Source organism: Taeniopygia guttata, chromosome 5 (genome assembly GCF_048771995.1).
Source record: "Taeniopygia guttata chromosome 5, bTaeGut7.mat, whole genome shotgun sequence".
NCBI classification, from domain to species: domain Eukaryota; kingdom Metazoa; phylum Chordata; class Aves; order Passeriformes; family Estrildidae; genus Taeniopygia; species Taeniopygia guttata.
Genome location: NC_133030.1, coordinates 53,796,843 through 53,811,152, shown reverse-complemented (window position 1 = coordinate 53,811,152; position 14,310 = coordinate 53,796,843). Strand labels below are relative to the sequence as shown.

Genomic DNA, 14,310 nt, shown 5'->3' with positions numbered 1-14,310 from the left:
CTCCGGCGCCAGGGCCTGGGCGGGCGGGCCGGGCCGGGCCGGGCCGACCCCCGGCCGTGCCCCGAGCGCAGCCCCGGCCATGTGCCCCGCCTGTCCCCGAGGCGCGTCCGGCGTGTGCCCGGGGACAGCCGCCCGCCCGCACACGGACAAAGCAAACACAGAACCGTAACGCGGGGCGGGAGGGGACGCGGAGCACAGACCGGGACAGGGACTCGGAGTCCGAGTGACGGGCAGCGTCGGTGTCATCACCGACGTGCTCTGCCCTGCTCGGCAAACACGCGGCAGGATTTTAGCTGCCTGTGGTTTCCATGGAGCCCTCCTGGCACGTCCCAGCAAAAACGTATGGCGGAGTCTTCATGGCGAGCCTGCAGTGGGTCTCCCACTTTTTCTCAGAGCTTCCAGGTGGAGTGCACCAGCAGTGCTTTTGAGAAACATGTTTCGTGCATGACATTTCTGTTTTGAAACAGAATTTTGAGGCAAAGCTGTAGCAACACACATCTTTCAGTCCAAGCTGTCTGCTGGATGCACAATTTTAAAAGTGGCTCCCTGAAATGAGGAATTATTAAAAGCTCATTTATTAAGATGTTTAAGCCACAAAGGTAATGGTAATGAGTAATACATATTCTGCATACATGCTCAAGTTTTGGATATAGGATGAAGGCATGAAGTCGGGCCTGTACTTAAAAATACTCTAAAGCTACTTGTCAGAAATATGCTAAAATAATAAGCATGGATTTAGTGGCATGGATTATGCTGTCAGTCCTTCAACCTTAAGTTCATTTTTAAGTCCAAATTTCAGTTCCTTGAGAAAAGATAGGCGGAGGAGGAGGAGGAGGAAGAGACTACTATAATTGAAATGCTGACATTGCTAACCATGGCAGTGTGAATTCACTACTATAATAAAACCTCAGCTAGCAGCCTAATTCCAGAGAGGTGATGTTATCCAGTAATAATGTAATCAGTTTGTTGGCTGCAACATAGGAAACTGGGAATTACTTTATTTTATTGATTTTTTTTGGCCAAAATGTAAAAAAACCCCAAAATCTATAAGATGCCAGGATTGAGGCAGGAGAGCTACCTTTGCTTTTTAAAATAATAAACCAAAGTTCTTCATGAACATTTTTCACTTCAGTGCAGTTTTACAAAAGCATACTTAAAAAGGGGCAGCTAGTGAGAATACAAGCTTTCAAGCCAGGAATTGGAAGACAGAAAGGCCCAAGGGTGTAACATTGTTAAAAGTGAGAGGTCCTGAAAGCACAATGTTCACTTTACAAAATAGAAGTTTTCTCCTGGGTAATCGTTGAATGAGTTCGCATTGATTTGCAGCTGTGAATTTAAAGAGAAAAAGGAGAAAGAAAATAAGTGAAGAAGACAAATGCCTTGTTAGTAAATTGTGATGCAACAATTAAGAAATTAGTATCAGATATATGAAAAATTGGAATTGGCTGCTTAAGCAGTTGAGTTTATATATTCAGAATTCTCCATCCTTATATCTGTCTTTAATACTTATTTTTAAGGAGTAAATATTCTGATAATTTTCTAGGCATCTGGCTCTCAAATGACAAATAACAGCAGAAGTGAATTAACTTGTAAGGTGCATGTACCAGTGGAACCGTATTAATGAAGTCTTCCAGAGAGGGTTAGTCAGTGTTAGTGAGGTCAGAATTTCAGCCACTGTAAAGGTTCTGTTGTTGCAAGGATAGACCATATTATACCTCTAATTCAGATTTAGATTTTGCTGTTGCTCTTGACAGTCTTCTGCCTGTTTAACCTTAATCAAAATTCACTGTGGTCAGTGGGACTCTTTGGGTTGGGGCCATGAATTCTTTGAAGGAGCAAATCTTGAGTTTCTCCATGTTGCTAGGAAGCCTAGTAGAATCAAGACAAAGATGTATGAAAGTATGTGAAGACAATGAAAACAAAGTAATGAGTATAGCCAAATCATAACTGCCATTTTAATAGAGTGGCTTGTAAATAACAGAGCCCTACAAGAATACTTGGGTGTGTCTGAGTCAACCCATTTTGAAAACCCTATGATATGCAGCTGCAGAAATGACACAAATTCTTGAAAAACAAAACTTGAAATTTCTTGAAAATCATGCTTCCAAATACAAGTGCTGTTCTGCATATAGATATATCACGTTGTCCAGTAACTCTTACAAAGCAGGCTAAAACTGCTACAGTGACTACCTTAAGGCAACATTAACCCTGTTTTAAAACTTACATTTAACAAAGCATTATTATATGTATTACAGTGATTTGTGAATGTGTGTATTCTGGGCTGTGGAAAATCAGTGGCTGACATTCACAGTCAGGCTTACATCCAAAAACATACAAGTTAATTTGCACTACATGACCATTGGCGCTACAGAGTAATGAATTGGAAAAGGTATTTTGAGATTATTTTCCAAAGCTGTCCTATAGATGTGATATAATGATAGTTGTTTTGGCTTTATTGTAGAAGATAATACCAGCTTGTGACTACTGACTGGGTGTGAAATAAAACATTATGGCTATATGGATTGGATGTGGTATGTCAGCAGTCATACAGGGTACTAATGGAAGCCTTGTGAATTAGTTCTGTAAAAAGATTCAAGCGACAATTAATTACTATTTCTCTCAAATACAAAATGAGAGAGCATTGAAAAATTAATTGAGGAAATTTATGTATTGATATGAAGCATGGTAGTTTGGGTGCCAGCAGCCACACAGGAAATTTCCAAACCACTAAGTGGTGGCAATTTTGAGAACTTAACAGGTTAGCTTGCAAACAGTGTTTTCAGTTTTGGGTTTTTTTTGTCATTAGGCCACGACTTAGAGAGACTACACTAGCCCAACAGAGACATTTTTGCTTCCTTGGTGCGTTGTTCTTGAAGTCTTACCTCCTTCATCATTGCTCACAATTGCTTAGTTTTTAATTTTTGATAAAAAATGTCACCTTTTTAATTGAGGGATTGAGTGTGATAGGGTGGTGGTAGGTCCTCATGTATACAGGAGGCAAAGAAGCAAGTGAAAGAGGAAAAGGGAAAGAAGAGGGAGTTTGGAGGGCACAGAAAGAAGATAGGAAATGTGGGGCTTGCATTGGAATGACTGGTGATGGGATGAGACAGGAGGAGGCCAGACCACTGACTGTGGAGACAGCTGTGTTCAGAGTTTGTTATTTGATCAAACTACTCCTTATTTAACATGCCCTGCATTTCTCAGTGGGGATACAGCCTGGAATCTGTGTGAAATGGTGAAAGATTGAGAAAGTAAGGACAGAATGAAAAAGCAAGAGACAATTCCCTAATTTGTTTCTTTTGCATTTCTAAAGCCTGCCTAGCCCACACATCGGGTAGGGTATGCTTAGAATCTTGGAAAAAAAAATAAGCTGCAGCTGGAACAAAGTTGGAAATAAATTCCAGTAATTTTAAGGATGATAAAAAATATCTGACTGCTCTTTCTACCTCCTCCCTCCAGAAGGTCCAACAAAATCATCCACCTCATGGCAAATGCCTGACAAAATACAACATGGTATGTGTATCTACTCTGAAATCAGAGTTCAGGGTATATATATATGTAACTGCAACTCATATTTTGTCCTTCTGATATTGTTTACCTGGAACTTTCACACTGCCATATTTTTTACTTTCTTTTTCACTCAATTTTCTTTTTTGCTTTTGGGACAGAAAATCCCTCATGCAGTGTGGTCCAGGTCATACTGAACCATGGATACAGAGCAGTATCTTATTCCACACATGACTTACTCATGTTTCAAAAGTAGGGTGAGTAATAGGTGCTGGAATTTAGCTCTATACTGCATTTTGCATCTGGGCTTTCTGTAATAGGTTCATGAAGTTAGTTCACAGACGACTGCTAGTAATTTCTTAAATTTTCTACCTCCCATTCCTGCCTTTCCCCCCCATTTCTCCAGAGGCTTTATGTGGTCCTGGAGGACTTCACAACTTTGCAAAATGATGCAGAACTATATCAAAACGCTCCAAGCATGGCATAAGCACATAGGGTGCATTTGTGCTGCAGAAATACCAGGTTTTGACTGGGCATGATCGCATGTAGCCGTAGGACTGTGGGTCAGCATTTCACCTTTACCAGCAGAAAGATTTGCAGTGACTGCATGTCTTAGGGATGTCCTCAATGTGCCTAGAAGGCAAGCAGTGCTGGACTATTTACATTACAAGTGGGATGATTTAGATGGTACCTTGCAACGTCATCCTTGGATACACGGAGGGAAAACTGATATGCCTGTGATGCTCTCAAGTACATTCTATACGCCTCCAAGTACAAGGGCAATTTTGAATTTAGAACGAAGCTCTCCAATGTGCTAAGCTGCTGATGTAGCACTTGCAGTGAGAAATATACTGGTCCAGATAGAACTCTTGGGAGTACATTCAGGTCAGACAAAGAGGGTCTCAGAACGAGATGCAAAACAAACAAACAAGCAAACAAACAAACAGACGTGTTCAAACACACAAACAACTTATTATTTGATCTGGAAACAGAACAGAGGTGTTGCCTGTAGTTGCACTTTGTTCAAACTTCATTTGGGCTTGTGATGTAACTTTAGTTAGTCTACCCAGCCCATGTCAGACTCTGGACTGTGGGTTTTCTTACTGATGATTCTGCAGCCTCTCAGGCTCCTGGGGCTACTGTGCAAGGGTCTGTTTGCTCAGAGATATCTATTCAGTGCAAAGAGGTGGTGACAGAAGTTGCTGTTAATTGTTGCTGTATGGTTGAAGGTTGGGGGTTGCTGTGCAAACAAGTTTCTGCTCTGCTCCAGTTCAAAGTTAAGCCAACTAGATGAAACTAGGAAAAAGTGTTAATGCAGCTAGTGCTAGATCTCAAAAGAATAGAGACAAGGAGGAAGGCAACCAAAGTTCAGACCCAGAAGGTGCATGCAGTTTATATATTCTGAGTCCAGTCTTGTGTCCCAATAAACAGGTCACAGTCATTTGTGAAAAAGGGTCTCGTTCTTTCCAGGATAAGCTGGCTGTTTAGTTTGTCTTTCTAACTAGTCAATAAAGCTCAAGCAATGTTCTAGGAATTATCTTTGTATTAAAATTACCTTATTCCTTATGTGTCATCTATATTTGGATGTGAATTTTAGGACCTTGGATCCTAAAATATTTATCGAGTCCAGTTAAATTTTGACGTGAGAGCAACTGCATTATTTTTTTGTTCATTTTCTGAATCTGTAAACAAACTTTTGTGCAAGACTGCTGGCACTGAAAGTCTGTTTGAAATGGACTTGTGGAAGTGCAAGAGTTCATAACCCTTCTGTTGCAGCAACTGGGAGTGCAGTCTGAACACGGAGTGCCTGCTGTAGTGAGAAATGGTGAGGTCTTCCTTAGCTACTCCTGCAGAGCCCTAGGAAAGTCCAGCATTGCTGCCAGCTGCATAACAAAGGACACAGATAGTGGATACAACATCCTCCTCTAACCTGCCAGGAAGAATTAATAAGACACTTTGTTATTATATTAAATTTGAATTAAAACAGTTGCTGAGGCTGAGCTTCAAACTCTTCAACCTGAGAATGGATTCAGCAGCATCTTGTGAGCTTTGCAGCTCACTAGGTTCCACTTTTACAGCAATGGAACAGTTTTCCATTGTAACCTTTACTTTCCTGTTTGTTTAATATGTATGAATTATTGCCGCTGGCTCAATATGTTAACAGTTATTTAAAGAATGATCTGGTAAATTTTTTAGTTCATGTATAGATTGTAAAATATAATATCTGTCACTATATTTTCTGGTCACTCACTTTATGTTAAGATTTCATTAATATGCTTTTCTTAAATAACAAACAGATCCTGCAGAGCTGGTTAGCCATGTGAAGACCATGTGGTGTAAGCAGTTATAAATACACCAGTAAAAAACATTCCAGAGAATTATAAATCACTATAATGTTCAACTCCAGTAGGTTGATGAATAGTATCTTTATTAACTTATTAACCACTTATCAAAATGATTTGCCTTGTACTTAGACTTAGGTTTATGTTCAGTGTAAATTTTACATAATGCCTGACTTTGTTTTCTTTTGCCAGACGTATTTCTTTCTGAGTCAAAACTCAGTCTGTTTTGCAAAAAGGAGGAGAATCAAAGAGGCATAATAATCAGCCTAAACTCATCCAAAGCACTTTAAAAATAGCCAGCCCACCTACTGCACTGGGAGATTTTATAGTGCAGTGTACAGAAGCACAGTGTGGAGTAGCTAAGGAACTGTGCAATATGTAAGCTTTTCAAAATGTACTTGAGGCTGTGGCTCTCTAACCACCACCAGATTTGTCCCTGCTAGGGCATCTGCCTCTCAGACTTCCCCTGCCTTACAGATTGGTGCCCACACTGTTTAACTCTGCTTTCCATGAGAAATGGCCCTGCATGGATTTTTGTTTCCAAGTCAGTGGCTCATAGTGGAGGGATTTGTGGCAGAAGGTGGTTGGAAAGAGCGAGACGGCGTTGCTGCTCAGCCACTGGTGCGGTGGGCGGCGGTGCAGCGGCATTGTCACTTGGGCTGCTACACAGATGGCCTGTGTAAACTTGAGTAAAATTCTAGCAGATAGGTCTGCAGAGGGATGCAGGCACCCAACTGCACTGTGTGGGCCTTGCTAGGCTCCATAAAACCATGCCCAGCTGTCATCTCAATTTGTGAGTGTCTGAGCTCTGCCAGGGAGCAGGTTGCAAACTGCTTGCAGGTTCTGGTAGGAGTCTTGGGGAAGACCTTTCCTGAGCAAGTTTTCCCAGCAGAGTCCTGTACAAGACTGTTGGGGGTCTGTCCTCATACAATGGTACTGTTTCTTGGTGGATCCTGTTATTATCATGGTGAAATGCAAATACATGATATATACAGATACAAATTAAATTGTTCTAATTTTCAGAAACCACTTTAATCTTTCCCCCTGCTCTTTCCTCTCCAGCAGGCTTCCTCTCTCTTATTATAAACCCCAGCTTGTGTGTTCCTCTAGCCAGTTTTTATCAGTTTTACCCTTAATTGGTACACATAGTTGGTCAGTTTACCTAATTTCCCAATAAAGAGTTTATCGGTGAAAGAGTGTTTGGTGTGTGAACAGCACACATTGCAAAAGATGCTTCAGGAGGAAGGGCAGTATGGATGTGTATTACCACACTCCAGCTTAGGTCAGGTGGTCACATCGCTGTATCTGAGGGGAATCTTGCACCAAAATAAACTTTGAAGTTGACTAAAGAAGAAGGGGAGTTTCCCATTGTAGAATAAACAAATTGTACTATGCAGGGAAATTAGTTAAGTCAGTCTCATAGTTTTCAGCATCACTCATGCCTTGGAAAAAAGAATGATCTGGGGGACTTTTAGATACCTTCAGTACCTAAAGAGACTGAAAAGGGAGCTGGTGAGGGACTTTTTACAAGGGCATGGAGTGATAGGACAAGGAGTAATGGATTTAAACTGATAGAGGGCAGGTTTAGATTAGATATTGGGAACAATTTCTTCACTGTGAGTGAAGTGACACACTGCTTATTCAAGGAATTTGTGGGTGCCTCATCCCTGGAAGTGTTCAAGGCCAGGCTGGAAAGGGTCCTGAGCACCCTGGTCTGGTGGTAGGTGTCCCTGCCCATGGCTGGGGGGGTTGCAACTGATATTCTTTAGGGTTCACTTCAACCTAACCTATTCTATGATTTTAAAAGGGTTAACTACCTGTCATAAACTGCATCGTATTAATGTAAAGCATCTTGGCATTTCCAAAATCTCTGTCAGAGAATTTGATGAAACAGCTTTTGTTTGTTCATACTTTTCTTCTTAACATTTGTATATCATCAGTAAATGCTATTTTTTCTGCAAAAAAGAAAAAGAGCTTGCAGTTTCTTCTCTATGAAGACAGAAGTCAAGTCCTCCTATTGCTTTAGATTATAATTTTCATCTTGATTAAACATGTAAACATATAGACTTTTACTGCTCCTTACAAGGACTGTAACAGTTTAAATGCTGATATTTGATAATTTATGTGTCTGTATAATTTGATCACTGTAGGAATAGAGGAGGATATTAGGCCCTTAATACATTTTGTGGAGGAAAAAGCAGTTGTTAGGGTGAGTCCAAGTAAACACATGCAGCGGACTTCACTCTTTCCAAAGGGAAGGAAATTCTCTACTTCTTTAAAATTTTTGAAGACCTTTGGTACCCTGTGGTAGCAAATATGTTCTCAGGATTAGGGTTGTCTAGACTGTGCTCTCCAGATTATTGTAAGCATTTTATTCAGCTGAGAGCTGTACCTCTGTAAATGGTTGGTGGGATTTGAAAGAACCTCAATGTGCAAGGGGAAAGAGGAACCTGCTGTAGATCTTTTGGGTCCTCAGCTGCCAAGCATATAAATATGGATAAGCATGTCCCACTGACTGCAGCAGAATTTCAAATTAAGTTTTTTCAGAAGTTTTTCCAGAGTAGGGATTTTAAGCAGTTTTTGTGTTTAGCTACAGTGTACCAAAGAGTGTGTGCTCATACAGTGAGCTTCCTTGAGCCAATGCAAAAAATCAGTGAGGCTGTTATGCAATTATTGCTGTATATCTTCCTGCTTGTGAGCCTAAATTTCACTCTGTTTTTTTTTTTTTTTTTTTTTTTGGTGTGTTTTGTTTAAATTCCTGAAAAGATGTCACTCTCTCACTGAATGTGTTTTTCCTCCTAAACATAAGCTGTAAATACATACACAGATAATGTTATATGTTTTTTTGAGTCATCTGCTTGGAGCTGTTATGTGTTTTATAGGCAAATTTAGAAAATTAGCAAACCTCATAAGCTCAGACATAAAAGCTCATTGATTTGTCTTTGCCATGGAAATTGCAAGTTTTAACATGTAAGTGTATATGTAAAAGAAAAACCCCAGAGGTAACAGACAAGTAGAAATTTGTGGGGTTGTTACAGACACAGCGACATCTGGTTTTTATTGCAGTAAATTATTTCTAATATTATGTGCCATTTTGTGTTATATAAGCATTTATTATTTATCCGCACCTCCTCTTTCAAATCAATTTTCACTGCTTTTTTCCCCTCCAATCATATATTGAGAGAGCATGTGGGTATACATTTATGCCTACTAAAATAAAACTAAAGGTGTTCCTCTAGATTAAGAATTTTTGAAGTACTTAGAGACGGATTCAGTGTTCCCTGTGAAGTAACTGTTGTCCTAATCATTACCAGGAATTGAACCTGGAACTACCAGAGCTAGAGAAAAGCTTGACAATTTGAGCTCAAAAAGGCTAAATCTTCTGGCTAGCAGTTGTAGGAGAGTCATGCCTTTTGTGGCTCTGGCAGAAGTTACTAGCTGGAGAGGGAATTATGCTTGTGCAACTCAAAATTGTTAGTGAAATCCAAGGAAATTTGGGGGTTTGCAGGGAATGCAGAATTGGGCTCTTCCAGGAGCTTCCCAGTAAGCATGAAAGGGTTTTTTTTTTGTTTGTGTGTGTGTGATGAGTAGTAAGAAATCCTAACGTCTGACAATACTCTGGCTAAGTGTGCTCTTCAGTTTTCCATTAGTGGTGGCGTAGTCCATCAGTAAATCCTTTCAGGAGTAACCATCTGGCATTTCCTAAACCCTTGTCTGTGTATCATGTAAAGCTCAGTGTTACCACTCTAAAGAAAGACCTTGAAAAGTTAAATGCCATTGGAATTTAGTAATGTAGGCCACAGTGTAAACTGTGGTTAAGTTGAGCTGAGGCCTTCTTTAGAGAAAGAACCTGTAATTGATTAAACCCTGCCTCTAGCTAGATAAAAATGAGTTGAAGTAGATTAATATAAAAACGGTTAAAAGCTTCCTTGTTGTTGTCAGTTTTCAAAATTAAACTTGTCAAGAGTTTGGCAGAAAGAGCTCAAAGGCAGAGCTGATCTAAACTGAAGAAAACAAACCCAAAGGAGCAAAGAGCAATGTGGACCTTCTCATTTTTGGTTGATTTAAATGAATTTTCTAATTGAAGGCTCTGAGCTTTAAGGTCCTTCCAACTCAAATGATTCTATAATTTTATGACTTTATGGCCTTTATTTCAATGTGCCAAGCCATTTTTCTCCAGAATACCATCTTCCAGGATTTGTGTCTTACAACTTTGTCTAGCGCAGAAATTTCTTCCGTACTGCTTGGCCTATCTTCTCATGGCCTTCATGAATCTTCTCTGACTTCAAATGAGTGTCATTATTATGAGAACATAAACCAAGGGCAAAACTCAAAAGGTAGTCTTGGATTCAATAAGAAAATGTCTGAGAGAGAATTGAAGTGGAGACAGCACAGCCTAGCAGATGTCAGAATGATTTCAGCCTAGAACGATGTCAGGCTTTTTGCTGGAATCTGCTTCTATCTGTAACTTTGCATGGCATGTGACCTCTGTGTCACAAAGTTTGTCCTACTGCAGGCTCACCTGCATCTTGGTGGCAAGATGGTGCAACTTTCTGTAATTGATATGGACATAAATTCTGCAGTCCCAATGATGAGTGAAAAGTGAGATTCAGACTCTCCAACACATGCTACCAAAGTGTTTATCAAAAAACAATGTTGATTTTACTTAGTGTTGCACTGGAAATTCATTTTAGAACATGTTTGGGCTTTGACACCTTTTCTTAATATTTTTCCCCATATCCTTTTGTAGATACAACTGGGCCACGTTAGTGACCACAGGTATGAGTCTCCATTCCATTGCATTGGTTTTATGCCAGAGTAACCCCACTATTTTTCACAGCATAAAAGTCTGATGAAATGTGGTGAAAAATTGATCCCATACATATTCTAATCTCTGAGTGACTTAATATTTAGTGCTAAAACATTTTCAACCTTTAAAAACAACACTTCTATCAGTCATGTTACAGATTTAAAGTCTGCTGTCTCACGACTTGCCAGAACTGTAGCAAATGCTGGGAAGTGAGTGTGTCCTTAATCACAGCAAACCATGGGATATTCGATCCTTACATTTGACAGTCCTGGTGGAGGGTGAGCTAGTACTCTTGAATGTTGACCTCAGTGTTGAAATGTGCCTTTTCCTCTATCTCTATTTTAAAGCAAAATAATATAATAATTTCCATAGATGTAGGCTATTGTTTCCTTTTAAATCATTGCAGTTACTTCATAATGGTAGCAGTTTGAAATCTCTGTTAGACTAGGAATCTTATAGACTGAGAGATAAGTTAACAGGGGCCCTGAGAAAGTAAACAAGGCAAAAGTCAGATGCAGGATGTTGCATGGGTCTGCAGGTTGTTTCTGGCTACAGAAGTAAAACTTAAGTCTGTTGTTGTCACAACAGCATACATATTCTAAATTTATGTATTTCTGTTATTACATACATACGTATATACATATTCCCTCTAACAGTTAACGAGTCTACTGCTCTATTTGCAATATAAGGGCAGCATTGTGGTAGTTTTAGATTTCTGAATTCAATGAGCCCGTTTCTGTTAAAATTAGTTGCAAAGCTCCAGGTGATAGCAATAGGAGCAATCTCATTATTTTCAATGATCATAAGCTAGCACTCCTGACAACTAACTTGGGAAACTGAGACAGACTGTAGTCTCAAAGGAGAGATCATTGAGGAGATATCAGGGTGTATAAGGGATGTAGAATTCTGTTGGATTTGAGGCTTTGCTACACCACAGATTTCCTGCGTGACTTTTAGATTACTTGATGTGGTTCCCCTTTATATCTATAAACTGGGCATAGCATATATTAAAAAGAGTGATATGCTCAAATAGTCATCTGCAGCACATTTTGTGATTGGGAGAGATTTCTCATAAGACTCAGACATAAGTTTAAGCTGAAACAGTTGGGTAAGTAGAACCAGGAATTAATTAATTATTAGTTAATTAGCTCAGTTAATCAGTAACTGATAGAGTAACAGCTGTTGCTCCTGCTTATTGTGTAAGGGAATTGTAGAATCACAGAATGGCCTGGTAAGAGACCTTAAATAAGGGAGTTGGCAGCCTTGGTCTCATGTGGAGCTCCTAATGGCACTGTAGTAGCACAGCACAGTAATGATGCTGCAAATCAATTAGGCTTCTTTTTATATATATATATTGCTGCAGATTAATGAGAGCTCAGTGCCTTCCAACTTGAAATCTAAAGGTAATCCAGATGTGTTTATGCATTTAGACTGAGGCATATTTAAGGCAATGAAACTTGGTTTAGCTAGTAACAAATATGGTTATGTTAAACCATGTTGTCTTGTGCTACTTAAGGGCTGATTGATTCAGCTGACATGTGGTAACTTGTTAAGCCTTGGTAACTTCAGCTCATGTAAAGTTGGAGATAAGAACTTGCTGTTGCTCCTTCTGGTATTAACATCTCTGACTACAGGAAAACAAGTCTAGCAATTTAAAGGTCTTGAGAAGTTTTATACAGGTTAACAGTACCCCTCCTTCTTGTTCTCCCTTTCACTTCTTACTGATTTAAATTGGCTGAACAAGAGAAATTCTGGTTCATGGGAATTTTTTTTTTTTTTTTTTTTTTGTTTTTTTGTACTGGGGAGAGGTTTTTGGTCAAAATTTATCTGGGAAATGAAAAGAAATTTTTCTGCCAACTAGAAATGTTGTGATAATTTCCTGCTGGAAACAACAAACATTTTATTTCTGAAATCAATATGCTCCCTGGTTCCTGCAGCTTCTCAGTTAAAATGGCATTTGACAGGTGACTCTGACTATCAGCTCTGTGGAGTAGTTGCAGAGCTACATGCTATCAGTGGTGCTCTGGCAGCCCTGCTCCGTGGGCTGACTGGAAGTCTGTTGCAGGGCTTCCAAGCTCCCAGCTGGCAATCTGTTCTTACTGCTCAGCAATCAAAAAGTCTGGAAAATACTGGGATTTCCATGTTTTCTGTACTGTTAGTAGGAAGTTACTCCTTTTACACTCAGGGTTTCCAGAACTTCCAGCTTAGGTGACTGAAACCATGAAAGCTTGATGTTTTCTCTCTTTGGGACACTCTCTTGAACAGATCTGCCTCCTACTACTAAACTCGCCTTTATTTCAAGAGCTGTAGGATGCAGAAACAAGGGTCTCCTGTTTCAATATCTCACCCATCTCTTGTCTCTGGAGATGTACCTACCAGGCTTTCAACTAAGTTGCTGGAGTAGGGGTAGCAATCCAGATGTGGAAGTGTGGAATTTAGCGTGGGCTAAATCCTGCATGCAGTTCACCCAGCTTCTTTGGGTGTGTCGTGCATGGCTGCTAGACCACAATGGAAACTACCCACGCAGCTTCAAACAATGCTAATGAGGCGACCTCGCACCCACCACACCCAGCGACTGGAAGATTCTGGCCCATCTTGCAGAATAGCAACTCTGCAGAGTTACAGCATCTGGCTCTGGCAAGGCTGCAGGCACAGTCAGTCTTTGAAACAAAAACAAAATCATGCACTGTTTCTTCCCATATTTATGTGACTAAATGCTGCAATGCACACATGTGGGCAAGAGCAGGGGGAATGCACTCCATCAGTGATTTTGAAGGGACATTAGTGGCTCAGCACCCTGCAGGATCTGCTGCTTGAGCTGATCTACAGCTTTTTCTAGCCACATCAAGGATTTCACACATCTTAAGCAGAGTTGGCATTTGCAATGTGAAAGCTACCTAAAAGGTGTCAGATTTGGCATTCAAAATTGAAGTTTATCAGAAATTCTTACAGGCAGATTGCAATTACACCTATGCTTAAACCCTGAATATCCATACATTTCGCCAGAGGTGCAAATGTTTTCCAAGTCTGCTTCTTACAAGAGCGATACCGATCTCCTGTGATTGACATACAGGTACAGAAAGAATGGATTTCTTGCATTCTTGCTTGTGTTGCTACACATACACTTCTCATGCTGAAGAACTAAGCACCTTGAACTTCTTTTATTGCACTCATTAATCTTGGTCTGTGGATAGCTGCATGTGGCAGGAGACAGCAAATATTTTAGATGAAAGATGATAGAAGAGAGCAAGAATTGTTTTCAGTCTTCATTGGCACAGCAGGCTATTTCTGCATTTCACTTTCAGAAAGGCTCATTCTGACAATGTGAACACTGAATGCACCTGATCTTTCATGGTTTAAGTGATCTTTGCATGAATGCGTTGTGTTCTGCTTGTGCAAGTACCTGTGTGGGTGAACAGATTTGAGCCCATAAAGAATCTTTTGGCTCTTCAGTTCATCCTTGATGCCTGCCAACCTTAGACTTTTACAGCAGGGATCTTGCGTAAGACCACATGTGCAAGAAAGTAATCCATGCAACATTTAAAACCATTGTTTCTTCCATTAGTTAAGAGGAAACACAGACTAATTTCTTACTGAATGTGTTTTTATGGCCTTCTCACAGCTTTGATGATCTTGTGGGAGCATGTAATC

The 14,310-nt window shown here is 40.1% G+C and overlaps 1 long non-coding RNA gene across 33 annotated transcripts in view; it reads left to right on the top strand.

The window, feature by feature from the left end:
* Window positions 1-14,310, top strand: part of LOC115495650 (uncharacterized) — a 318,954-nt gene that overhangs the window by 589 nt on the left and 304,055 nt on the right. The gene's annotated exons all lie outside the window — the stretch shown is intronic.